We start from the raw sequence: 26,761 nt of genomic DNA, 5'->3' as shown, positions 1-26,761 counted from the left end.
GGAGAGAACGGATTGGTCGTGAGGAAACCCACCAAAGAGATATGGGTCACTTGTGACTGGAATAGAGAGGAAAGGGGTGAATTCTAGAGAAGATGCAAAAGTAGAATAAGTAGGACCTGGACATAGAATACTAAGAGTGAAGTTGAGGGGTAAGACAGAGGATGCCAACATTTCTGCCCTGTGAGAGCTGACCATTACGATGCTTTGTGTTTATAAAGTGCTTTTCAAAGCACTATTTTTTTTTTTTTTTTCATTCAGTAAGTATGTCAGAGTTGTCTGGGCTCTTAGAGTTCATCTAAAAACTGGTTTAATTTTCCAGATGGGGAGATTAGGATCAAGAAAGGAGTGGGTACTATTCCCACACAACTATTTAATGTTGAGCAGGACCTCCCGTCTTGGCCTTCTATCTCCTAGGGGAATTTTGAGACAAGAGAAACATGGAGGAAGGAGTGTGGGGTCAGAGAAAAGTCCTGTCTTGTTGGGTGACTTTAGGTGATTACCAGTCTCACTGAGCAAAATGAGGCTTAATTCAAGAAGATTCACACTGAATCAGTGGTTCTACTACTAGAATTCTTTTTGAGAATCACTAGGTAAGGAAGATGGATTCCTTTGGTCCTCCTAGGCTGAGATTCCTGAGAGTATACAAAAGCAATGTATTTGAGAAGTATTGAATTGGGTTTCCTCAGAGGCAATGGCCGGTTTCCAGTGTGGTGCCTCTCTAAGGGAATTTCTAGAGTAATTTGATTCCACCTGATTTTCACCTTATGTGCTGACCCCAGAACCTAACCACTGAGGAGGACACACTCTGCTGTTAATAGGCTGTGGCCAATATTTGAACTCAGTATTTGCAGAGTCATTACACTTAAGGCTGTTTGTGTCTTCCATGTCATCCCCTCACCTCCTCTTAAAGTACACACACATACGCATGGACTTCTTCTTCCATCCCCCTTTTTCTTTCTCCTTCCTTTCATTTTTGATTGTCTCCTTCACTGTTTTTCTTGTCTCATTCACCTTCCTCCATTTTTGTTGTCTCCACTCTTGTCTGCCATGTTGTCTAAATAGCTCCCTGTGTTGGAGCAGCTTCCTCTCCCAGTTAAACTGAGACATGACTACAGCAAAGCATACTGGGATATTCATTTTGTCTGTATTCCCTGATGTGGCGGCTGGTGCTCAGGGGTGAAGCCAGAATCTGGGAGTCACTCGGGACTCTCCTTCACTTCCACAGTCAGTCACCCCTAAGGTTTCACTTTCTATTCAAAGAGCTCTTGCTCTCCCTTCCTATGTTCATTCTCACTGCCCCACACAGCAGGAGACAGAGCACAAAGAGAGAGAGAGAGAGATCATGGTTGAAAAAAGAAAAACAGAATTGAGGGTCACCTTCATTGTCCTCAAAAAGATCTTGTAAACCCTTAAAGCCCAGTGTAGAGCCTCCGTCTCACAGCCCTCACAGCTGCCTCTGGGTCTCTGACCCTCAGTGATTGGCTGGTGGCTCTGTTTCTGCTGGCTTGTTTGGAGAAATCCCAAGTCTGAAGAGGAACACTGACTTAATAAGCAGTGGTTACTCTCTTGGAAGGGGCTTCCCTGATAGCTCAGTTGGTAAAGAATCCGCCTGCAACCCAGGAGACCCCGGTTTGATTCCTGACTTGGGAAGATCCACTGGGGGAAGGGATAGGCTACCCACTCCAGTATTCTTGGGCTTTCCTGGTGGCTCAGCTGGTAAAGAATACACCTGCAATGCAGGAGACCTGCGTTTGATCCCTGGTTTGAGGAGAATTCCAGGGACTGTATAGTCCATGCGGTCGCAAAGAGTCAGATAGGACTAAGCAACTTTCTCTTCACTTTCACTCTCTTGGAAACACATGGACGCAGCCATGCTTCATTTTCTTGGTGGATCTCCCCTAAGTAGATTTCCCCTCCTCACTCCTGTGGGCCTTTTCCTTGGAGGAGGTGTGTCCATGTGTTACTGAATGCAGATGTTATCTGCATCGATGAGAAGTGGCGCAGTCTGTCATCACCTTGAGGATGCTCTCGTGGTTGACTTCCTTTGCTTGCTAGGGTTTGAGGAGAGCCAGCATCTCCCAGTTATAGCTTCAGGAGTCCCACAGCTTGTGAGAAAGTCTCCTGCAGGTATCTGCTATGCTGGAAACAGTAATCCCTGACTTCTTGTGTGTTTTTGTTTTTTTGTTTTGCTTTTGTGTTTTACTCTGCCCTCCTCTCCCTAACAATGCTGTCTTGAGCAGTGTTAGCTAACCTTTTATACAAGGGGTATAGGCAATCAGATTCACCCACGTAAGGAAAATGGGCTTTTTGAATTTTTTTCTTTCCTTCACAGGCTGAGTGATACTCAGATATGTTCTTTGACATCCTGGCGAGTAATACTCAGGAATTCCCCAAAGATTTGCTATTCTCATACTTTCAAACAAGCTTTCTCCTGTTTCTGTCCTTCAGGATCTTAAACTGCACTCTCCTCTCCCTCCACATTCCTCTCTTTTTCCTCTTATCATCTCACCCATCTTCCCTTTCTTGAAACCTGGGTCTGACTTTTTTCCCTATTGCGTAGGTTTCTCTATGTTGATCTCTAAGTCAATGAACATTTATAAGCACCTCTTTTAATACAAAAGGCAAGCTAGTTCTACCTATTTTATATAAAAAAATGGGGTATACATAGTGCACGTATCATTAAGGAAAGAGCTAATCATTGGATAAATTAGAAACTTCTAGGTTCCTATCCTTGGGGCAGAAGAGAAGGAAGGGTCCTTCTACTATAGGATATTGAAGTTTATTTAGTATGATACTCATCCATGAACCAGGACCACTGAACTGAATTTTGAGGGGCCTCTGCTCTTCTCTTCTCCTCATTCTTCTTCAGTCCTTGGAAGCATGACGCTGGTATGTGTATATCCCAGCAGTGCCTCATGGAGCTGAGTTGCTGCAGTCCTACTGTCTAATGTTTCGGTTACAACAGTTAGACCTGAGTCCTTGCTCACAACAGCTTAGTATGGCAGGTTAAAGATTCACAAAAATTCACACTGATGGTTAAAAATATCACTTTGTAATTTTGATCATGGTGAACCTTGGTTTGGGGAAATGATGGGTAAAAATTGGATTCCTGAGTTTCTCTGTGTCCTCACTAGAGCCTGGATGGTCAGAGACCCAGATGAGAGGCTCTGATGTGAGTTGCGAAAGGGCCAAAGGGCAGATGAGATAGGCCTCAGCTATCTTTTCTTTCTGTGAGTTTTTTAAATCTCATCTCGCCACTAGTTCCTAGAGATGACTCCATGAGAATAAGTCATGGCGTAGTTCTGTATCTTCCTGTAGGAGGATTTAACAGCTTCATGAACCAGAATGTTTTCTTATTTTTTAATTTAAGAGGCTCCACAGACTTGATTTTCTTTGTTCCCTTCAGTGTAATTGCCTGTGATATTGTTAGGACTCCGTTTACCCCAGGTCTGCAAATATAGGGCTTCCCAGGTGGCTCAGAGGTAAAGAATCTGCCTGCCAATGTAGGAGCTGCAGAATCCCGGAGTCTGGAAGATCCCCTGGGGAAGGGAATGGCAACCCATTCCAGTATTCTTGCCTGTAACATCCCATGAACAGAGGAGCCTGGCGGGCTATAGTCCATGAGGTCGCAAAGAGTCGGACACGACTGAGCAATTGAGCTTGAAAGCATGCACTGCAAATATAGTGTGTGTCCCCTGGATACACTACTTTTCTAACCAGAATGAAGCAAACTAAGACCTCGTTTGACCTGGGGCTCTGTATTCCAGTCAGTAAATTCAAAATCACATTGACCCATTAGTTAACTCATACTGAACCATTCCTTAAGTGTCTTTCACTTATTCCATTTTCATCCTCTTGTCATGCAGGATTTTTTTAATATAAATTTGTGTAAACATATCTTTTGTCCTTTTAATATTTTATCTTGTCATACTTAACCTATAGTTATAAGTTTGTGGAGGCCTTTTTAAAAAATAATTACCTCTACTATATTAATTTTCTCTCCCAATTAATTTGTTATATGCATTTTTTATTATTGTTCATCATCTGTGTCATTTATAAAAAAGAGTGACCAAGAGAGCATCTAGAACAGATGGAATGTCCAGACTTCTAGGAGTTCCAGAATACTCCTTCTTCGTTGATATTGATCCATCTTGCGCATCCATTTGGACCCAGCTCTTCTGAATTACCAGATTAAGCTGCTGCCAGTGCCCATCTGTTTTATCAATCACATCAAGAGGGATTTTTCTGAAGTTCAAATGAATTGTGTCCCAGCATTCTACCATATGTGGGTGCATATGTATGTGTTTATTTATGTGATGCATAATATATACCATAAACAAATATTTGTCACATAAGTATGTGTGCATATTATTTTTTAAACTCGCAGACTATTTTTTATAGAGCACTTGCTTTCTATTGCTGAGGGTTTTACATACATTATCTCTCTTATTCTCTATTATAAAGTGAAGTGAAAGTCATTCAGTCGTGTCGGACTCTTTGTGACCCCATGAACTGTAGCCTGCCAGGCTCCTCTCTCAGAATTCCCATGGAATTCTGCAGGCCAGAATACTGGAGTGGGTAGCCATTCCTTTCTCCAGGGGATCTTCCCAACCCAGGGATTGAACCCAGGTCTCCCGCACTGCAGGCAGATTCTTTACTGTTTGAGCGACCAGGGAAGCCTAAGAATACTGGCGTGGGTAGCCTATCCCTTCTCTAGAGGATCTTCCTGACCCATGGATGGAACCCGGGTCTCCTGCATTGCAGGCGGATTCTCTACCATCTGAGCCTCGAGGCTTATAATTCTATGTTAACTCTACTTAAATAAAAGTAATACTTCTTTTTTTAGCATGGCCTTACTTAGTGTCCAGTGATCAGTGCTTCCTTCTCCATGTCCTTTTGCTACTTTTCATGTTTCACATACTCTGTTCTGGAGTTTTGCATATGATATTGCCTATTTATTAAATACTTATTAAGCATTTGCTGTGTGCAAAGAAAACACTGTATTATAGCCTGTTGGAAATTCAAAGATGAATAAGAAATGGCCCCTTTGCTCAGAAGAGCTTATATGTGACTAAAAATATGAAAGAATAAACAATGGCTTAGTGGGGTGGGGGGAAGGGAAAGCAAGAGAACATACCAAAAAAGAGTCCTGCCTGTGAATGGAACCCTGAAACCAGCCCACCTACAAAGTTCTAAATGGAAATCTTTAGAAGCCAGGTTCTAACATGTTACAACCTGTTTACAAAAATGGAAGGTATCCATTTGAGTGACAGTTTTAAATCCTAGCCCAACACTTTGAGGAATGTCTTCTTGAATTTGAGGGTGAGGAGAGGCAGACCTGAAGAGAGGGTCCCCTTTTGCAATCTTTTATTTTAAAAATATTATTAAAAATATAGAGTATATAATTTTTATATGTACGGTTTAAATGTGAATATTCATGTATTTACCACCCAGCTTAATAAAGAAAACATTACTGTTAGCTTTGAAATCTCCTATGTGCCCTTTCCAGTAGTTGCATTAATTTTAGAAAATAAATTTTTGTGTTTAATTGTAGAATAATAACAGTGTGGAGTATTTAGAACTTTGCTGTTGGTGTTTAGTCACTAAGTCATGTCTGACTCTTTTGGGACCCCATAGACTGTAGCCCACCAGGCTCCTCTGTCCATGGCATTTTCCAGGCAAGAATACTGGAGTGGGTTGCCATTTCCTTCTCCAGGGGATCTTCCCGACCCAAGGATCAAACCTGCATCTTCTGCATTGGCAGGCTATTCTTTACTAGTGAGCCACAAAGGAAGCCCGTTTTTAGAACTTTGTAAGAAGGAAAAAATTGCTAGCATGTGATTGTTGTTTTGGCATAATTTCCTTTTTTACTTGTATGTGTTTTTACATTTTAATGTAGTTATAGCTTTGCCATGCATTTTTAGCATTATCTGATACTGTTAAAGTCCTCACAGTCACTTTTTAAATAAGTAATACGTGTATATATTGTAAATTCAAAAGGTACAAAAAAGTATACAGTGAAAAGCGAATTTTCCTCCTACCTTTTTTGCTCTTTTCTTTCCCTCGAGCTGCTCACTTTTTATAGTTTTGTGGATTATAGTCTTTCTTTTAATGGCTGCACAACTGTCTATCTAGTGCAATGTTTTTCAGATTTCAGGTCATAATTGGTGAAGTGCAAAATTAATTTAGTGGGGCTCCACAAGCCTTGCTTGTTTTTTTAATGAAATAGATTAGGATAGAAAACAACAGAGGGGGAAAAAAAAGAAAACAACAGAGAGCCTCACACACAGTAAAGATAAATGTAGTTTGAAGAAATCTTTTTGGTTCAGATTTGTACACGTACACATGTGTACACACACTTTCATACATGCACATACTGTATTACTACATAAAATGTAATTTTTTTTTACTATGGGTCATAGTCAAAAATGAAGCATGGCCACCTGATGTGGCGAGCCAACTCACTGGAAAAGACCGTGATGCTGGGAAAAATTGAGGGCAGGAGAAGACGTGGGCAGCGGAGAATGAGATGGTTAGATGGCATCATTGAATCAACAGACATGAGTTTGAGCAAACTCCGGGAGATAGTGAAGAACAGGGAAGCCTGGTGTGCTGCAGTCCATGGTGTCGCACAGTTGGATACAACTTAGCCACTGAACAACCAAAAAACATTTGAAATTTACCAATCTAGTAATGGCTGAGTGGAATTTGTTTCTCATTTTCATTGTTATATATAATTTGGGAACATGCATTTTTTTTCTCATAGTTTGAAATTTTTTTTAAGACAACTTGGCAGAAGTGAGGCCACTGAGTCAAAGGATATGAAGATTTTAATTGATCTAGCCAAAATGTTTTCCAAAAACTGTATCCCATTTACTATTTAATAAATAAATGCCTTCTGTACTTGGTTCAGGATAAGATATTTTTATTTCAGTACAGACATTTTTTTCTGTGCAGCACATATGTGATATATGTATTTTTTTTTTAACAAAAATGGGATAGTTACTTTTTATCTAAGTAATATAAACTGAATGCTTCCCAGTTTTACTAAATATTCTTCTACAGCCTTGATTTTTATTCTGGGGCAGTCTTCCTTGGATATAGGTGTAGAGTGACCATTCTTGCTTCTCAGACTTGAGTCATTCTTAATCATCTTTGTGATTTGTACCATATATACTTTCATTTATTTACCTTTAAGTTGACTTTTAAAAAACTTTTTGTTTTAAAATAATTTTAGATTTGCAGAAAATCTGCAAAGATAACACAAGTTCCCTAACTTAGCTCTGGTACAATGGTCAACTAAGAAATTAACATTGGTATAATGTAAACTATAGACTTAATTTGGATTTCATTAGTCTTTCCCATTAAGGTCCTTTTTCTGCTCCACGGTGGAACCTAGGATACCATATTACATTTAGATGTTGTGTCTTCGTCTCCTCCAGTCTACGGCAGTCCTTCAGTTTGTCCTTGTCTTTTATGACCTTGAGATTTCTGGGGAGTACTGGGCAGGTATTTTGTAGAATGTCCCTCCGGATGGTTTGTTTAGTGTTTTCTCAAAATCAGACTAAGCTTATGGATTTGGGGGAAGAACACCACAGAGGTGCAATGCCCTTCTTTGTGCTTCATGTCAAAGGTACGTGATACTGATGTGTCTGATTACTAGTAATGTTAACTTTGACCACTTGGTTAGATATGTCTGCCAGGTTTCTCCATTGACAAGTGCTTTGTAATCAGTACAGATTTCTGAGAGAGATATTTTGAAGTTGTGCAAGTATCCCATTTCTCTTTAAACTCTTACCCACTAATTTTAGCAAAACAAAACTAAAAGCAAACAAACATGTATACTTTCTTAAGCACTGGCCTAGTCAATGAGATCAGTGAAAAGGGGGTTAATAGCTGGCTATCTTTTTTTAAAAAAATACACATTACGATAAATATAAAAGCATTAAAAATTTAAAAAGAATATTCTTATACAATCATCTTATAGACACAGCACGAAAACCTTGGACCGCCCTAAGGTGCTAAGCACCAAGTGGTTTAGGTTCTGTGGTGATATGTTGTTGATCCCTTATTAGGATCATGTAGCTATAGCTATGTAGTTATAGCATTGTCATTGGTTGGTTTAGTTGGTTGGTTTCTTTAGTTCATATGTTAACAATTTGTTAATCGTACTATGTATGGAACTCTAAACTAGGCTCAAGTTAAGACATAGGCTAGTAGGAGAAACAAGCTGAATAAACCTTGATACACTAAAATACAAGGCAGTGAACACAGCAGGCACTGGAGTTGTAGACTGTTCTAAGAAGTACAGTGGGTGGGAGTAGAGAATCCAGTTGAATCTGGGAAAATCAGGGGAGACAGCATGGAGGAGGTGATATGGTCTGGACCCACATTTCCCTCTGCTTTGCCCAGATCTTATTCTGAGGGATACTCCTTTCTGAGGCTCAAAGTATTTCCTTGATTACATCGTGGAAAAGCCATTTGAGTTCACATTCCTCTTATTCCTCTATCTCCTTTTTCCTCACTTTGTACCCTGCCTCCCCCATCCTGATGTTTCAGTCATGACTGATAAGATCTTGGCTGAGTTTGAACTTCTGAGCCAAGTAAACATGGGAAGCCCATTCTGGAAGGATAAATGTTTCTTCCAGAGGGGATGAGGGATACTGCCTCCTTGGTCCAGTTGTTCTTGGCCCCAAAATTGTGTTTAGGTGGCCCAGTGATAAAGTGCTTGGACTTAACAAGGGGCAGTGGTCAGGGGCCTGTGGATTTGAGGGATTCTAGAAATTAGCCCATGTATAGGTTCTCCAAGAGACTAACAGATATTCCAAGAGGCTGGATCAAAGCACTTGAATCCTTTGTGTCCTGGGGATCTGAACTTTGAGCTTCATATTGAGGATTGTGAGCTTGAGTGGAGATGGACGAGGGCTGGAAGGCTAGCACGTGGAAGGAGAGCTGCTCAATCCAGCATGAAGAGGTCCAGTAGCCACTTCACCACAGGGTAGTGGGATCTAGGCTCACTATAGGCTGCATCCACGCTTCCCTAGATCAGAGCCTTGGGGTTAGAGGGGCGTGGGTAGGAAATTGGTCAGAGGCAGGTGGATTTAGAGCAGGAATAAGGTCCTGGAAGAATTTCTTTACGTAAAATGCAGGACTTGAGCAAAGAATGGATATTTCTCTGTTTCCCCAGGAAGGCTGTGAAGCAAAATGGGTGCAGAGTGGCCAGCACACAAGACGTCCTGCCAGGTCTGGTTCTTGAGCAGAGGAGGGCTGGGATTGCCATCTGGAGGGAGACATTTGTTTTGTCAATTCAAAGCCCTGGTAGAGCTCATGAACAGACTACTTGATTGGCAGTAAGCAGACTGCCTTCCAAGAGAACTTAGATGAAGACTTTGTAGCCCCTGAAACAAGACATCTTTCTGCTGCTTTGGACTCATTCAGGAAGCAAGGGGACTGGGTGACTAGGATAGAACAGCAGGTCTGGGTGACTGCCAAAGAACAATACAATAGAACACTGACACTAGAAGGGCCCACTGGAGAGCCGCTAGTTCCAACAGCCATCTCACTATATGCAGGAAAAGGCAGAGGTCCTATGGGGCACAAGGGCTTGCTCATGGTCTCACTGCCCTGTAACCAGGACCTGATGACTCTTTCTCTACTCCTGGATTTTTAGTTTTTCCCTTCTTAATCACATTGCCACTCACAGCTAGAAAGGGATAATTGTAAAGTCCTAAGGAGCTCTTGTGTAAGCCTGTCTCCTCACATGGCAGCCAGAGCCCAATGTCAGAGGATGGGTAGGACACATGGGGAGAACGGGGTGTCCTCTGTGGACACGCTGCTGGACCTGTCTGGTGGGCATTGGGAGCTAGGCTCCCTAGAGGCATCTGAAGTTATACTGCGTCTCTTAGGCATTCTAGGATCCAACTAGTAATGTTGAGATTGTTGTTGTTTAGTTGCTAAGTTGTATCTGACTTTTTTGTGACCCTGTGGATTATAACCCGCCAGGCTTCTCTCTCCATGGGATTTCCTAGGCAAGATTAGTGGAGTGGGTTGCCATTCCCTTCTCCAGGGGATCTTCCCAACACAGTGATCGAACCCATGTCTCCCGCATTGGCAGGCAAATTCTTTACTGCTGAGCCACCAAGGAAGACCAATATTGAGATAACAGCAGCTTTCTTTTCTTGAATTCCAGTGCTCCCAAACTAAAGAGTGACTTTAAAAGATTTATTCTGCCCCTTTGTTTTCACATTTGGCATTTCAGTTTACAAAGGGACAAGAATAGAGTATCATCTCTTATAGTAACCAAATCTAGAATCTAATGCTCATATATATATATATATATTTTTTTTTTTTTTTTTTTTTTTCCTCCTCTCAAATTCTTCTCTCAGATTCTTTCATCTTATCGAGGGGACAGCTGTTTCTTCTTTTTTTTTTTTCTAAGAGTCTTTTAAAATGATTTATTTAACATTTTAATTCATTGCCGACTCTAAATGAAATTTGAAAGTGAATAGATTTCAAGGGGCTCCCGACTGTGGGGGAGACAGGAGTGCAAGTAACAGTGATAAAATTATATAAATACCATGATAAAGGCATCTTCAGACTGCTGTGGGCTTGCAGAGTAGACAAACAGATCCCGCCAGGAGATCAAGAACTGTTTCACAGAGGAGGTAGTAACTGAGTTGGGCCTTGAAGGTAATATGGTTTTGCTAGTTGGGCAATGAGAGGCACTCAGAAAAAAGGTAACAGTGTGAGCAGTCGGAGGAGGAAGAGAAAAAAAAATGCAGTTTTCAGAGCAGCAGGCAGTGTGCTGTGCTTGTGCCTATATTGGAGTGGTAGTAGTAGGGGAGTATGACAGATGAAGCCAAAGGGATTTCAAATTTTGGGGTGACGCCTGTCATGGGAGGGGTTTGAACGTAGTCACACCGCTGTTGCTGTTAGTTAGGTCTTGATTATTTTTCCCCCAGAGAGTAGTTTTCAATTTCTTTTTAGTAATGGAAAACCTTTTTTTTTTTTTTTAAACAGTATTTATACCCATCTCCAAATTATATAAAACATAGGATGGCTTTTTAAAGTAAATGTATATTTTCAGTAAGCATAGTGACCCGCACAGTGGAGGTGAGAGAAAGCATTTTTGTGCTTGAATGGAGCTGACCCGAGAGAAACTGCTCATCTGTGGGCGCTGGGCCGTTCCCGAATCCTGCATGGTTTGGCAGTGACTGTGGTGTTGGAGTGCCTGTGAGTGGCCTCTCTGGGAATGGGAAAGACTGTAAAACCCTGGAGTGCGTCCCCAGAAGAGTGACCTTATGAGGGAAGTTCTGGGAAACAAACCGCAGGGAGACTTTACAGGAATTTTTGGTTGAGCCCACAGGCAAGGCACATGAGGAAAAGAGATGTAATTATAGTTTGTAAGTCTATGAAAAGATGCAATGAGTGACATGAAATAGCCATTCTAAGTTTCTTCTTCCTGTTGGACAGGAAGGAATGGGATTTTATGCATTCATTCAGCAGATTTTTACTGCATGCCAGCTATAAGCTGGGCCCTATACTAAATGCAGAGAATAAGGTGGTTAGCAAAACAGTCAAGGTTTCCGCTCCTAAGGAACCTGGGGGGAAGCACATAATGGCGCAAGGGAGCAATCACAGATTATGGTGAGTGCCATGGGGGTTAAGTCCTTATTCAGACTGGAGGGTCGCAGACTTTTCTCTTAGGAAGTGAGAGGCAAGTGGAGCCGAGTAAGATTCAGCCAGGCAAAGACTATGGTGTAGGGGAGAGTCCAAGGCAAAGGGGAACAGCCTGGAGAAACTCTGACACTTTGGGGAACTAAAAGGAGGCTCCCGGAACTGGCACCCAGAGGGTGAGGGCAGGAAACTTATAGGGACATGGGAAGACTTTAGATTTTACCCTGAATGCAGTGGGGAGCCATTGAAGTGTGTTAAGCAGGAAATGACATGATCTACTGTAAAAGGGTGATTCAGACACCTCCGTGGAGAATGGAGCTGTGAGGGCAAGGGTGAAAGCTGGGGCAGTCAGGAGGTTTTTGTTGCAGTTAAGAGGAGAGATCGGGGTGGCAATGAGGTGCAGAAAAATGGACAGATGAAAGATGTATCTAGGAAGTAGCATTGTGTGGAGTCGGTAAGCGGATTGGCTGCGGGCCAGAAAGAAGTAGGGACGCACAAAAGTTTCTCCTTGCCAGTACAAGTCTGCATGGGGACTCCCAGCAGACCACACAGGTTACAGGTTCCTGTCTTTCCGGAAAGGTCAGGTAGGATTGATCTGAATCCAGCCTTGCAGAGGCAGCAGGATTCAGCTGACCTCTTGCTCTGCCCAGTTCAAGGAACTTACACACAATAGCAGCACCCAGCAGAGATTCCAGTTCTCCCACTGGTGGAGTCTGGGCCCCTCTCCCCCCTCCCAGGACAAGGCCCTAAGGAACCACTATAACCCCAGTGTGCCACTAGGGGGCGCATGGCCTGCATTCTGTGTCAAGTCTGGTCTGGAGGACTTTTTGAAGTTTGCATTACTTGAGAGAGAGACTGACTTGTATCAGCTTTAGTAATCTGCCCTGACCCTTCATGCTCCTTAGAGGAATGCCTGGTATATGGTGTTTGTTGTTTAGTCGCTAAGTCGTGTCTGACTCTTTGCCACCTCATGGACTGTAGCCCGCCAGGCTCCTCTGTCCATGGGATTTCCCAAGCAAGAATACTGGAGTGGGTTGCCATTTCCTTCTCCAGGGGATCTTCCCAACCCAGAGATCAAAGCCAAGTCTCCTGCATTGCAGGTGAATTCTTTACTGCTGAGCCACCAAGGAAGCCCACACAATAAACATGAGTTGGTATTATAACTGTGATTAGTATCTTATTGTAGAAATGAATGGGTATTGCCTCTTGTTTCTCAGTATGGAGCCTGGGCAGGTGGAATGTGCATTTTAGAGATCAGGAGAAGAGCAGAACACTGCCTGTTGGGAACGGTACAAGGGAGAAAGTGACTGCTTTGATGGTGTTGCCCTTGCCCTTTCATCCTGTCCTTCACAGATGGGGGACACTAGGGCCTTTGAGGAATTCCTGAGTTGGTACTTGGGTCGGGGTGTTGGATTGGGTATTTCTAGTGGCTGGTTGAGTGTGCCCTCTTTGACACTCTTGTTGCTTCACTGAAGCAGCAGTGTCCCCCGCTTAGGGTTGGTGCCACCCTGTTATTTCCTGCTGGATTTTGTGATGCTCCTCCTACCTTATCTCTTGCATATATTTACCTTTTAAACTAGAGTGAATTAAAATCTTCTTTTAAGAAATTTGCAATAGTATTGAAGGTTAGTCAAAAACACAAAGATTCTGCAAGGGGTCTCTGCATTAAAGATTCCATCAGGATCTCTCTAACACTGTTTGAGGAAACAGCATTGAAAAATATGGGGCTTCCTTGGTGTTTCAGATGGTAAAGAATTTGCCTGCAATACAGGAGACCCAGGTTTGATCCCTGGGTTGGGAAGATCCCTTGGAGAAGGAAATGGCAACCCACTCTAGTATTCTTGCCTGGAGAATTCCATGGACAGAGGAGACTGGCAAGTTACAGCCCATGGGGTCACAAAGAGTTAGACATGACTGAGCAGCTAACACGTATTGAAAAATATCTTCCTTGAGCCTCTGTGTCCTTTTCTAGGGGGCATACCTACTGCCCCAGGTTTTTGTTTGTGATGAAGAGCAGCTGAGATGAATGAAATTCTTAGATCAGTGCCTGATTTAAGGAGAATGCTTTCACACACATCTTTTCATGCTTATCCCATACCTGTCACTTGCCCAGGGGACGGGTTTTATGGGTAAAAGCTGGAAGGCTTGGTGACTTCCCAAGGGCATGTGGCTGTCACGGAGCCCAGCACTGCCTGTTCTTCTGACCCCGGCTTTGTCTGGTGCCCTTGGAACTGCTCTACTTAGTACACAAAAGAGAGCTGAAAGGCTTGGGTATTATTTCTAGATCAGCTATCTTCTGGTTCTGTGACCTGGAGCAAGTTATTTGACCTCTCTTTTAGATTTTTTTAAAAAATCTGTTAAACTAGTATGATAACAGGAATCCTAACTCCAGGTCTATTGGGTTTGAGAGATGAGCCAAGATTTGTGAGAGTTTTTTGGAAAATTATAAGGTAATGTATAGCTGTAGGGCAGGACTTTTTTTCTTTAATCTGTGCGCCAGTATGTTTCACATCTCACAGAGGCTATCTCAGAGCCTTCAAGGCTGAAAGGATGATAATTGAGCCTATCTTATCATGACTCAGAAGGAGTCTTTATCTTCCCCAGGGAATCCAGCCTTGTATCTCATGACTAGCTGTCAAAAAAGTTGTTAGTTTGTAAGATCAGCTGGCAGTGTACTTTAGAGGAAAGTACCAGGCTAGGGGGCAGCAGATTGGTCTCTACTGTTAGTACTTCGACTGCCAAACTAACTTTGTTACTGTGGACTAAACATTTGATCCCCTCGAGCCTCAGTTTTCCCATCTATAAAATGGTGATAATGCTGGCTCAGACGGTAAAGAATCTACCCACAATGTGGGAGACTCAGCTTCAATCCCTGGATAGGGAAGATGCCCTGGAGAATGGAATGGAACCCACTCTGGTATTCTTTGCCATGGAGAATTCCGTGGACAGAGGAGCCTGGTGGGCTTCAGTCCACAGGATCACAAAAGAATTGGACACGACTGAGTGACTAACACGATATGACAATGTGTTTCAAAAGGTTTTGAGGATCAAACAAGACAGATCCTGTAAAAGACTATTACACCGTAGAAATATGTACCAGGGAATTGAACTTTGAGGACTTGCCGTGTTCCAGGCTCTGTGCTAGCTTTTCGGTCAGGACTGATACCGTTTCTGACTTTGATGGCAGCTAGCGGAAAGCCCGGGCTTTCGGCTGTGTCTGTATCGCATTTGAGGCTTTGGCTGGGACTCTGGGCTTGCCCAGGATGCTTACTGGTGCTGACTGAGTCTTTCCTCTCCGTCGCAGGAAGATGAGAGACTGCTTTGGCACCGGCGCTAGTACCATGTGTCCCTGCACTGGTTAAAGTCATCGCCCCAACCTGAGCAGGCAGCAAGGTAAGCAGAGAGGCCCGTCCAGGCGAGCTCCTGAGATGTGAGTGCATTTCCGCCCCAACCCGCTGCCTGGAAAACCCCAAGTGCACAAGTCAAGGCAGGGCATCTGGGTCCTCCCTACCCTCGCTCCAGGACCCAGAGGAAGGGCTGGCTTCCCCTCCAAGCGTTCCAGCTGACTCCCTCCTCCCCTCTCCCCCCCAGCCGGGACTCTTCCAAGTTATAAAAAATGAGACACTGGAGGGGAACAAAACAAGTCCACTCACTGTCTTCTCCCTTCTCCCCTCTGAGCTGCTGAAGCGAGTTCCCAGGAGCAGCCCAGAGCCCTTGTCTGGCTGGAAGGGAGGTAGGAGGGGTGGAATGCGTGCGGAGCCCCAGCTGATCAAAAGACAGTGCTGTTCCGTGAAAGCCTCCCAGAACTGAGGGAGAGAGGGGGGGACTGCAAGGGGGTGGGGGGGGGGGTGGAGGAAAGGGAGGGAGAGAGAGAGAGGGAGGGAGGGAGAGATCGGAGCGAGCGCTGGCGAGAACAGGGTCTCCATGACGACTGGCCTGGCCGGCCAGCAGCGCTCCGCTTATTTGGCTGGAAGGAGCGCCACGAAAGGTCAGAGGAAGGAGCTGTGGGAAGCTCGCAGCAGGTATCGGAGCCGGAGCGAGTGGATTTGGGGGCCCTGGGCTCCCTAACAGACTGTGGTGTGAGCCAGACTCTGCCGAGAATGGAGTGGGCAGGAAAGCACCGGGACTTTCAGGTAAGGTCAGCTCCCGGCTGGGATTGTTTTTCCTCCTTTCCTGGCCGTAGTCTTGGGCTGTTTTCAGGGAGGCAGGCGAGTGTCTGTATGCTCTGCTCTGCTCAGGGTTTGGGGCTCAGGAATGATGTCATGCTCCAACAGTTGGATTCTATTAGCTTACGGAGGAGGGAAGCAGCCAGTTTTCTTGACTTTGCAAATCTAGCTGATCTCACTCTTGCTGAACCTGAGGTGTTTAGACTTCACTATAGGAATCATCATCTTACTTTTATTTAGCGCAGAGGCTCAGGAAGTTTTACGGGAAGAGTCTTTTATGTAGAAAAAGAAAAAAGAATTATCATCACTCCCGCAATGTGTTTGTAGGTCTTACATGGAAACTCCAGTGTCTTTTGGGTGGCTGGGTTTGTTCTAGTGAACACTGTTTTGTCTTTTGGCGCTGCTATGTCTGACCTAATGAAAAAAATAAAAGCTAATTAACTCAGCTGGGAGCTGCGGTGAGCTCCAAGTCTCTCTGGGGTAGTTATTAGGAGAGAGGGACTGTCCTAGGGATGTCTGAGCTAGGGTCAGTCTCTCCTCTCTCTCTGTCCCCCAGGTAGCCTGATAAGAAGCCAGCTGTCTTCCTTTATTATTAATAAAATCCATCACAGGTTTTCCTAAACAAATGTATGGGGTGGAGGCAGGGGCTGTCTGGGGGTGTGGGACCTGTCAAGAGGTTCCTTATCCCGATATCTCTGAGTGAGTTGCTGCTAAGAGCTAGGTTACCTGAAGAGACATGAAGTGCTGTGGTTGTGCTGAATGGATTCCCTGGTTAATGTTTGAATCAAGTCTCAGGGCATGCGGTGACCATGCCACGTACTGCTTCTACATTGCTGGTCCTGTGTTTGGTAAAACTTATCCTGACCTAGAGGGCTGGTGTGTGGTGAACTCAGTGTGGCCTCAGAGAGGAGATTGTTCCAGAAAGGCATTTGTATAGGTGATGGGATCGCTAAGATTGTCAGTGATCTTATCAGGAGGTTTCATGAAGTGGACACTCCCTGCAGTGGAGACCCCTCAGGAGACGTGCTTCCGCTTCAGCCATATTATATCTTAAACTTACTCCTGGGCCTCAGGAGGCTCGGTGGCTGCTTTTGGTTTCCCTGTGGGAAGCGGGAACAGCTGCGGTTCTGGCTCTTTGGTTTTTCTTCTTGAACTTTTTGAACAGAATGTCTTTTGTACTCTGGCACACAAATGAGGGGGCCTTCTGATTAACTTCGGGTCAGCTTGCCAATGAAAGCACTGGCCGTGTCTCGAATCGAGCTCCCTGAATGTGTACATGCGTGCATCACTCTTGTGGCCTGAGGCTCCACAAGGGTGAACTCAATGGCCCTGGACCTCGGCTGGGCCACTTATAAGGCAGCGCTTCCTTTGATTCCACTCCAGGGCTCTTCTGCTTGGTTGATACCTCGATTAACTGGGGGGATGTGGCCTGGTGCTGTTGGCTGGGACTCAAGTCAGGGGATGTGAAGAGGAGTCAGGGGCCCTTTGGTGGGCAACACAAAACTAGGATCTCAGTTCTCCTCTACTTGTGTGGATGTAGTTGGGCAGCTCCTTTAATTTTATGTCCCTCGCTCATGTGAAGAGGGCCAGCAGACGCTCCTCCTTCTGGTGTAGCAGAATGATAATAGCTTTGGGTTTAGGAGACTTGAATTGTGGCTAGGTTGTGCTGCTCACCATTCAGGTAGCCACTGGCAAGACTCTCAACTTCTACAACCTTCAGATTTATTGGCTGGTGAGATGGAGGTAACGATAATAGTTCCTCCACAGTACTGTTGGGAGGAGCAAATGAAACAATTTCCACGGAAGAAGTTTAAACCAGTCAAGACCTATATAATGTAAGATGTTATGAGTTGACCCTTGAAGAATGGTCCCTCTCTCTTCTGGAAAGTCACTTTGCTCTCTGTTCTGGTTTTCCCATTTATAAAGGTCCCTCTTCTTTTTTGCATTTATAAATAAAAATGAGAAAAACCTTTGAAAACTTCAAGATGTTTTATGGAAACATATAGGCAAGTTTAGTAAGAGTGATGTTCACTGTAGCCTTGGAGCCTCGTAAATGATCCTTGAGAGATGAAGCTTTCCTTGGGTCCCCTGACTCACATGTTTTCCTTTAGAGGAGAGGGATTCTAAGAGACCCCTTGGCTTGTCCAGCGTCCCACAGCTAGCGGCCTGGCGCTTACAGAGTCATAGATTTTAGTAGCTGGAAGGGAAGCTGCTGGTTGCTAGGGCCCATTCCCTCATCCTGTTAGGTTGTGCTGGGAAAACTGTTCTGAGGGAGCTCAGAGGCCTTTGGGTTTTAAAGGCAGGGTTCTAACTGGCAGGAAGAGTTATTGCTCTGAAAGGTCCCTGGGGGCTGGGCAGCTCTCTTAGGAACCTGTGGCTACAGCTTAGAGGGAAACAAGAAAGAAAGAAAGAAATGAGGAAGTGGGAATTCCAAGGGCAGAGATACTCGATATGCCTTGGGACTCTGCCAGGGAACAGAATCGCAGGGGAGCCTCTGGGCAAGGGCATGCCAGCTCTGTCCTCGGGGGCACCAGGAGGCTCCTGGGTACTAGGCGGGAGCACAGCGGGGGCGGGCTGGCACCCCACCTGCAGCCGCAGCTCTCCCAGGGCAGGGGCACACCTGCCAACCAGGCCCTGGAGTGCTGCCTAGGAAGAAGCTCCTGAACAGATTAAAAACAAGAACCCAAAAACAAACAAAAAAACCCAGCAGAGCCTTTTTTCCCAGGTGAGTCTTGTCACAGCAGCGGCTCTAGTCTGGGGGAAGCTGTCCACAGCTTAGCGCGGGTCTGCAGCTGCTTCCCGCTCCTGCAGTCCAGCTTCCCAGAGCTGAGTCACAAGTTGGACCCCTCCATGTTCCTTAAGGATTAAAAAGTAACATTTCTGCTCGCACTCTGTCTCTCCCACTTCTTCTGCTCCTCTTCCTGCGCTCTCCAGCCCTGGGCTCCTTCTGTCTGCAAAATTAGAATTATCAGTTACTCGGGGAAGTTGAAACTTTGAAATACCCTGGAGGACAGGCCAAGGCCATCCTCAGTTCTGCTGGCTCTGCCCCGTCCCTGGAATGAAGAGCTTGGGGGTACCGTTCGGAGCGGTGCCCTGACTCCAGATATCATGGCCATTCTGCTGGCCGGGGACTAGGAGGGGTGCGCCCCACTCCCCACCTCACTGGACTCAATGATGGAGGAGATGTTTCCAGCAGACCCACTGGCTACCGGAGCGAGGTGGAGGGTCTGAGTCCTGGGCCTTCCGAAGCACCTCCCTATGGCTGGTGGGGCTGAGAGGCTGGGCGCGCGTGGTCTGTTGCTTCTCGTAGCTGTTACCCGTCGGTGCCCTGGAGGCTCCTGGTGTTTTGTGTGGGGCCCAGGAGAGTTTGCTGAGACAGCCAAGCAGAGGGAAGGCGTGTGGAGCCTGCAGGAGGCAGAGGCCAGGCAGCAGCCCCGCAGGGCTTTGGCTTGTCTGCCTTCTGTGCCTCCATCTTCACTGGGGAGAGCGGGCTGCGGGTAGGGGGAGGGCAAATCTGCTGACAGACGAGTGGGTTCTTTGATTTAGAGGAACCATGGAAAGTGGAGAAGGGGCCAGGAGGGCATGAGAGAAGGGAAAAAACTGACCATCTGGCATGGTCTGCGGAGATGTCTCTCTCTGTGGGAAAGCATGCGTTAGTGAGTGGCTTCTTCTAGGGGTGGGGAGGGAGACCCTGCGCTAATGCTGGGGAGGAGCTGCTCTGTCCACCTGTCCCAGTAGGTGGGTGGGGTGAGATGCTGGGTAAGTCTGTCTTGGGAAAACATGCCATGTGATATCGTCTGATAGAAAATATCGGGATTGGGATGGAGGTCCAAGAGGAAGGGGATATATGTATACATATAGCTGATTCACTCCATTGTACAGCAGAAATTAACATAACATTGTAAAACAACTCTATTCAAAAAAAAAAAAAAAAAAAAAAAAAAATCCAATGTCTCTTGTTTCTAGCCAGAGGCCCTAGAAAGACTGGCCTGGGTGTGTGTGTGTTGAGGGGAGAGGACGATGCCAAATGAGTCTAGACTACCTTATTGAAGGATTTCTCCAAAGATCCATTCTCATTTTTTTTTGACTTTGGTATACTGTTGTTGAGGGGGTGTTAAAATGATCACAATACTCTTCTCATCTGAAAGCTGCACTGTCTGTACAAAGGGTGAATTATATGCAATCAGGATATGAAGCCTTCTTAACCAAAGCTGACTTGTCCCTGAGAGTTTGTCATGAAACTACCTGTTTCTCAAAGATCCAGACTCTCTTTCTGTGTGACTTGTCATCACTGAAGGGGATTTGTATGTGAGTTGGCGACTGGCTAATAGGAAACATCACAGTGAATGAAGGACTGTTTGAACCTGGGTAAAATGAGATGAACATAGGGTTATGGAGACAAGCTCTGAAGCAGTAGAAAGACTACTGGAAGGAAACAGGAGAGAGGCCCTGGGAAGAGGACTGGGGAAAAGGTAGTTCTCAGGGATAGGAGGGATGGTAGAGGGGGTACCTGGACTCACCTAGGAGGCCTTCACGACTTAGCAGAAGGCTGGTTTGCCCCCAGGGGGCTCAAGGAGACAGCTTTGTGTAGGTCCTAACAGGCACTGGGAGGGCAGGAGTGGGTGGGGGTGGCCAGCACTGGGGTCAACACCCCTGTTCATTTGCTCTTGGACTTGGCGACATCCCTGGTCTCCGCATGTTCTCTAGGTCTATTCACTCATTTAGTCAGTGAATCCAGAGGATCTGGGCCAAGAGCTGGGAAAGACCTAAAAAAAATATCAAGTGTGAGATTTATCATATATATATACATAGTATTACATGATTTATTATGGTTATTTCCTCCCCAGTGTGAGCCTCTGTCCATGGGACTGAGACGGAACACAGACCTTCTGAACTTTTAGGTTTTGATGGTAGGGTTAATGACCATCTCATGCTTTAGACTGGGCAAAAGGAAGAGGGTCCAGCTCTTAGACTCTGATTTGAAGCACTATTTGAGTGATGGAACAAAGCCAGCTAAGGACTGGAAATAGGAGGAGGGTGAGGGTTCGAGGCCTGGGTGGAAGCTTCTCTGGGCGTGTCGGGCGATGGGGTGTGTGTGCAGGGGGTGGGGAATGGGAAAAGGGAAATGGGAAAATTGGAAAGAAAACTACAAAGTCAGCTAGTTTCTAGAACTCTTTAGCTTTGTGTGCTCATTTGTGTCTTGGAACAGAGGCTCCTTTACTGAGTTCTGACAACTGAGTTTTATAGATTGCTTTTAAGTGAGTCAACCTGTAATGTGTTTGTTCAACTCTCAGTGACTATTAGATGCCCAGTGAGTGTATGATGTTACCTTCGAGCAGCTCAGATGGAACTATTTACGTATGATAGGAGAGTATCTTATAGGCAGTCTGGTGAAGTGATTAAGGCCTGGAACTCAGGGGTCTTAGATTTAGATTTAGAACCTGACATTACTATTTGCTATCTGTGAGACCTTGAGTAATGGATCTAATCTCTCTGAGCCTCAGTTTTCTGTGAGGCATCTGTAAAATGGGTATATGGTAAGTCCCTTGTATGTGAATGAGTTCCATTCTGAGAGTGCGTTTGTAAGCCCGATTTGTTCATAAGTCCAACAAAATTAGCCTAGGTACTCAACTAACATAATCAGCTGTACAGTACCATATAGGTTTATACACATGTATAAACCTATATATATAGGTTTATAGTACTTTTCACACAAATAATACATGAAAGACAAACACAGAAAGTAAACATTTTTAATCTTACAGTCTAGTACCTGGAAGAGCACAGTAGCACAGTATAATAGCTGGCATCCAGGGGCTGGCCTCCAATTCCATTAGGTCTTCACAAGGACTTCAATGAAGTCATCCTCTTGTAGATCTAGCTTGAAATAAATATACTTCACTACTGTACTCTATACAGTACTGTGAGGTACACAAAAGCACAACCACTTGTAGAGGATGCACACACGTGACAATGTACACCAGACACGTGAACAAACTTACATGGCTGGACGTGTGAACGCACGTTCCCATCTTCGAAAGTTTGCAACTTGAAGGTTTGTACACAGGGGACTTCCTGTCATGATAGTTCTTAGCTGGTTAGCGTTGTGGTGTGGATTGAATGAAATGATGCATGTAAAGCTCTCGGCCCAGTGCCTGGCACACAGTAAATGTTCAACGCTTTCCATTATTATCATCAACTTCAAGCAGCACTTTGAAGAGACTATGGCTGGCATCTCTTAATCAGGTTGGGGGTACTGTGTTAGGAAAGTCAAATCAGATCCTTCTTTTAGAAGGAGTATAGACTTTGCATTTTCTTCCCCTTTCTGTCAAGACCTCAGGAGAGTCGCTGAAGTGGTCCTTGTCGACCCAGTTTCACAGGCTCAGCTTTATCCTCCTGAAGGAGGCTTACCTTCACAGCCAGGGGAGTCTAGAACTGCTTTTTGCCTGCCCCTTTCCTACAGGCCGGCCCAGGTGGGACCTTGAGGTCCTCTTTAACCCAGCCCTGGAAGCCCTGTCCAAGCTGGCTGCCCTCAGTGCTCCGGGCACTGGCTACCCTGGCACTGCTCACCTCTCTTCCATGAATTCTCTGTGTCCTTCAAGACCCAGCTTAGAACACGAGCTTTGAGGCTGGCTCTGGAGGTTCACAGTCTGGCTCTTCCTCTTACTACCTGTGGACCCCTGCAGTTAACCTCTGTAAAGCCTTAGTGTCTTCATCCGTAAATTGGGAATAATATTACCCATCCCAACGATCTGTTGCAGGAGTTAATTTGCAGCACTTAGCTTAGTTTCTGGCACACACATGCTCTCAGTAAGTGCTAACTGCTGCTGTTGTTGGAGATCTCTCCCTCCTAGGAACATCTCTGCCTGCCTGCAGCAAGAGGAAGTGCCCTGGCCTCGTAGTAAGGAGATCCAAGTGTTAGTCCTAGGTTTCAGTTTCCTCTTCTAGCAAGTGGGGGATTGGGATTGGGTGTTTTCGTTGACAATTCTGACTTGCCACTTGAAATGCATCTTATCTTTCCAACTAGATCCCCTAAAGTCTTATGAAACTGAGTATAGTAGTTGATATATTTTATTTCCTCAAATTGACCTACGTATATAGTTTATGCTTGAAAACATATCTGATTAACTTTTTTTTAAAACCCCGTCAGCTGGATTCTGGGAAACATTCCGACTTGGTTCTTTTAACTTGGAGACTGGGAACTTGTTCTCAGCTGCACAGGGCTTGGTTGCAACAACTTGCGAAGAGGCTCTAGCCCTTAGTAAGCTAGAAGGTCTCCCAGGTCACTAAGAAAGGAGGTGGTGGTTTCTCTTAGTGCCTCTGGAAAAATTTTGGTCAGTAGATGTTTGGGGTGCTCATTTGTTCTGCCGTAAAGACTTCAGACCAGCTCTGTGAATAAATTGTGTCCACACTGTTTCCCTCTCTCAGTAGAGAAAATTGGCAAGTGTTTTCTGATGGAGCCTCTCTCCTGTAGATCCTGGAGTGAGCCACTTGTGCCCAGAGACAAACCTGTGTGTTGGGGGAAGAGCCCTGCAATGAACGAGTGATGTTCAGAGCCTGGTCAGGCTATTGTGGTTCACATGCAGGCTCTGCTACGTCCGAGCTCGGTCACCTTGGGTAAGGCGCTTAGCCTCCTAGGACCCAGTCCCTCGTCTGTAGAATGGAGGTGGTAATAGTACTATTTTCAGAGGGCCATGGTGAGGTCTAAAGGTCAAGTGCTGAGAATAGCACCTCATATCTAGCACTTCATGCAGTGTGAGCAATGATTGTTATATTTATTATTCGCTTGTAAGTCAAGCAGAGTTTGACTCTGAGTGGCTAGTCTGTCTGGTTTGTTCTGCTGAGAAATGTGAGGTGCTACCCACTTCCTCTATGTCTTGGACAGATATCTAGAAACAGCAGGGCAGTAGTAAGTGTCCCCTGTCAGTGCATGGGCTTCCCAGGTGGCGGTAGTGGTAAAGAACCCGCCTGCCAATGCAGGAGGCTCAAGAGACGTGGGTTCGATCCCTGGGTCAGGAAGATCCCCAGAAGGAGGGCATGGAAACCCACTCCAGTATTCTTGCCTGGAGAATCCTATGGACAAAGTAGTCCATAGGGCTGCAAAGAGTCGGACACGGCAGAGGCGACTTAGCACACACGCTCATATCAGTGCATGGGTCATAGCCCCTGTACCTTGCTTTTGTAAAGAAATATGTAAGCTAGAGGGGGAATCTGGCTAAACAAAGGAGCATCTAGGTTGAAAGGACCCTCTCTGATGACTCATGCGTGTTCCATAGCAGAGCCCTGGGTGAAAGAGTAAGATGAGAAGTGGGCTGAGGGAGAATGTAAATTCAGGGGCAGAGAGAGCTTGTGAGTGGTGAGTATCCCAAGGCAGGTGGTCGTGGTTGAGACAGTGAGTTGTAGGAGAGGCTCCTGGCACGTTGTCTTCCAGGAGACAGGTTGCCTCCACAGCCCCAGGTGACACTTGTCTCCGCACTGGACTCTGAGACCAGTCTCAGAGGAGCGGTGGGTTGGGTCCAGGAGGTTCTAACCTGTTCCTCACAAGAATGAGTAGTTCCAGTAGCTTGGTGCATCTTATCTACAAGTGTAATTATAAAGAGATTGCCTTTTTCAACGGCAAGAAATGGGAACTTTTGCTGCCAAATTTAGCAGCATGTTTTAAGTCCCTCAAATCTCCTTTGAGTGCTACCAAAGCTCTCAGCTTTGTTGTTATCTCTTGTTGAAACAGTCTGGGAAGGTGACATCAACAGTGCCAATTTATGGGCCTGCTGAACCCAGGCTGGCCTGGGGCAGAATGGGGAGTTCCTGGGAGTAGGTGCTTCACAAATTTTCCCTTTGAGTGAGGCTGTTTATAATTTAAGGTTCCTTTTGCTTCAGAAGACCAAACTGCGGATTAGGGTCAAGCTTCTTATTTCTTCTGGAGTCTTACTTCTGTAGGCTCCCGGAGGCAGGAACTCAAACTCTGCAGTAGCTCCCAAACACTCGGGAAGCTCAGCCTTCATAGTATTTTCAGCTGCCTACACTATGCCCGACTCTCCTCACCAGAGGTAAGTTTTCTTGGTGCAGATTTTGGGCCAGACTTCCCTTCCTCTTTTAGTTTATTAGCAATTTTTGACCTCCCATGTGTTCTGAAGGAGTGATTCAAAGAAGTGAAGACCAGAGGGTGTAGAAACCATACGTGAGGTTTGGAACTCATTTGTAGAGATCTGAGAATAAGAAAGTCAGATTCACGTGTGCCTAGATTTTGTCTCTTGGCAAATGGATGCAAATAGGGAAAGGAAGTGAAAGAACCTGACTGACCCTGACTGACCCTCTCAAGAAATGTGGTGTTTGAGTGCGAAAGGAAAATACCTGGCATAGCTGAGTTGAATTTGGTAATGGCAGTGACCTTGGTTTGCAGTCTGTGACTTGACTCACTCAGAGAACTGAGACTTTGGAATCTAGAAAGAGAGCCCTGAAGTTTATTTTCTTTGTTCCTCTCTCACCTCTAGATTTATTCACCACTTTGGCTTCAGACATAAATGGAAATGCCAGATAAATTGCTGTTTTTGAGATGGCTTGAGCAGCACTGTCCTCTCTGGGTCCCGGGCTCTTTGGGTGGGAGTCATCACTGCCACTCAGGGTGGGGTCACTGTTCAGTTGTGCTGGGAGAGCCGGCTGTGAGGATGCTGGTGGTAAGAAGGACTGTGGGTTTTCTTAATGCTGAGTAAGTGCCCAAAGGGAAGTGGCAGGGGCCACAAAACAGTGAGGAACAACTAGAAAATTGTGCTGTATTTAGACCTCATTAAATCTAAATAGACAAGCTTCCCCTCACCCCATCTTAAAACCCACATCTGTTTGGTAAACCCAGGTGGGTTTCATATGCAATGCTACCCAGACTTCTTTTCACCTGAAAAATACCCAAGGTCAGATGTCTACATAGCTCTGCTAGAAAAAGTTGAGCCCTGGGAAGCTGTAGAAACTAAAGGATAAGACTGAGGAGTTGCGTGTATTTGACCACGATAAGAAAAGTTAGTGGGCGGAGAAGGCAAGCTGTGGAGATTTCAACACCTGTGACATCGTCCTGGCCAGCGATAGCAGTCAATGTCAGTGGGGGAGCTGGGATGGCTTTATCTGTTTGTGTTCCCTTTAGAGTTTATTTCTCCTCAGCCTTTTCTCTTTTTAATTTGCAATCTTTCCCTGAGATCCCATGGAGGGTGGGGAGGGTGTCCAACTCTGCCTGTCTTGTTTAGAAGTGTTTTTTATTTATTCATTCATTCAATATATCTTTATTGAGTGTCTATCCTGTTCTTCATTTCTTGGGCTTCCCTGATAGCTCAGTTGGTCAAGAATCCATCTGCAATGCAGGAGACCCTGGTTCGATTCCTGGATTGGGAAGCTCTGCTGGAGAAGGGATAGGCTACTCACTCCAGTATCCTTGGGCTTCCCTTGTGGCTCAGCTGGTAAAGAATCCGCCGGCAATGTCGGACACCTGGGTTTGATCCCTGGGTTGGGAAGATACCCTGGAGAAGGGAATGGCTACCCACTCCAGAATTCTGGCCTGGGGAATTCCATGGACTATTCCATGAGGTTGCAAAGAGTCAGATGCCACTGAGTGACTTTCACTTTCACTTTCATCCTGTTCTAGGCACCATTCTCTATGCTGCAGATGTAGAGATAACTACTGACACATTGAAGTCCTTGTGTGGTGGAGCTTTAAGTAGAGCGGGGTGGGAGCAGACAGTAAATAAGCAAACAAATCACAAATAAGATATAGTGATATGAGCTATGAAGGAAATAATGGTGATGTAAAAGAGAGGCACAGGAGCTTGAGAAATATTTTCAAAAAAGTTCAAGAAGGCCTGGAGAAGAGGACATTTAAGCTGCAAGGATGAGAAAAAGCTGTGAATGTGCAAATTTGGGGGAAGTACCTTCCTGGA

The 26,761-nt window shown here is 45.3% G+C and overlaps 2 protein-coding genes across 7 annotated transcripts in view; one reads left to right on the top strand and one right to left on the bottom strand.

Moving 5' to 3' along the window:
• Positions 1-26,761, top strand: part of DENND2B (DENN domain containing 2B) — a 160,091-nt gene that overhangs the window by 27,351 nt on the left and 105,979 nt on the right. For 2 of the 6 annotated variants that reach the window (XM_065946199.1, XM_065946200.1), the window contains one exon: positions 14,981-15,069. The exons of 2 other annotated variants lie outside the window; for them this stretch is intronic. The gene's annotated coding sequence lies outside the window, so the exon portion shown is untranslated. Of the gene's footprint in view, positions 1-14,980; positions 15,070-15,557; positions 15,810-26,761 lie in introns of those variants that run through there. 2 more of the 6 variants (XM_065946203.1, XM_065946197.1) reach the window with 1 other exon arrangement.
• AKIP1 (A-kinase interacting protein 1) overlaps positions 1-26,761 on the bottom strand; it is a 106,154-nt gene that overhangs the window by 56,589 nt on the left and 22,804 nt on the right. The gene's annotated exons all lie outside the window — the stretch shown is intronic.

The sequence above is a fragment of the Muntiacus reevesi genome, chromosome 9, assembly GCF_963930625.1.
Source record: "Muntiacus reevesi chromosome 9, mMunRee1.1, whole genome shotgun sequence".
Lineage (NCBI taxonomy): Eukaryota > Metazoa > Chordata > Mammalia > Artiodactyla > Cervidae > Muntiacus > Muntiacus reevesi.
The sequence above is the reverse complement of the archived record's forward strand: the minus strand, read 5'-3'. Positions and strand labels throughout refer to the sequence as shown.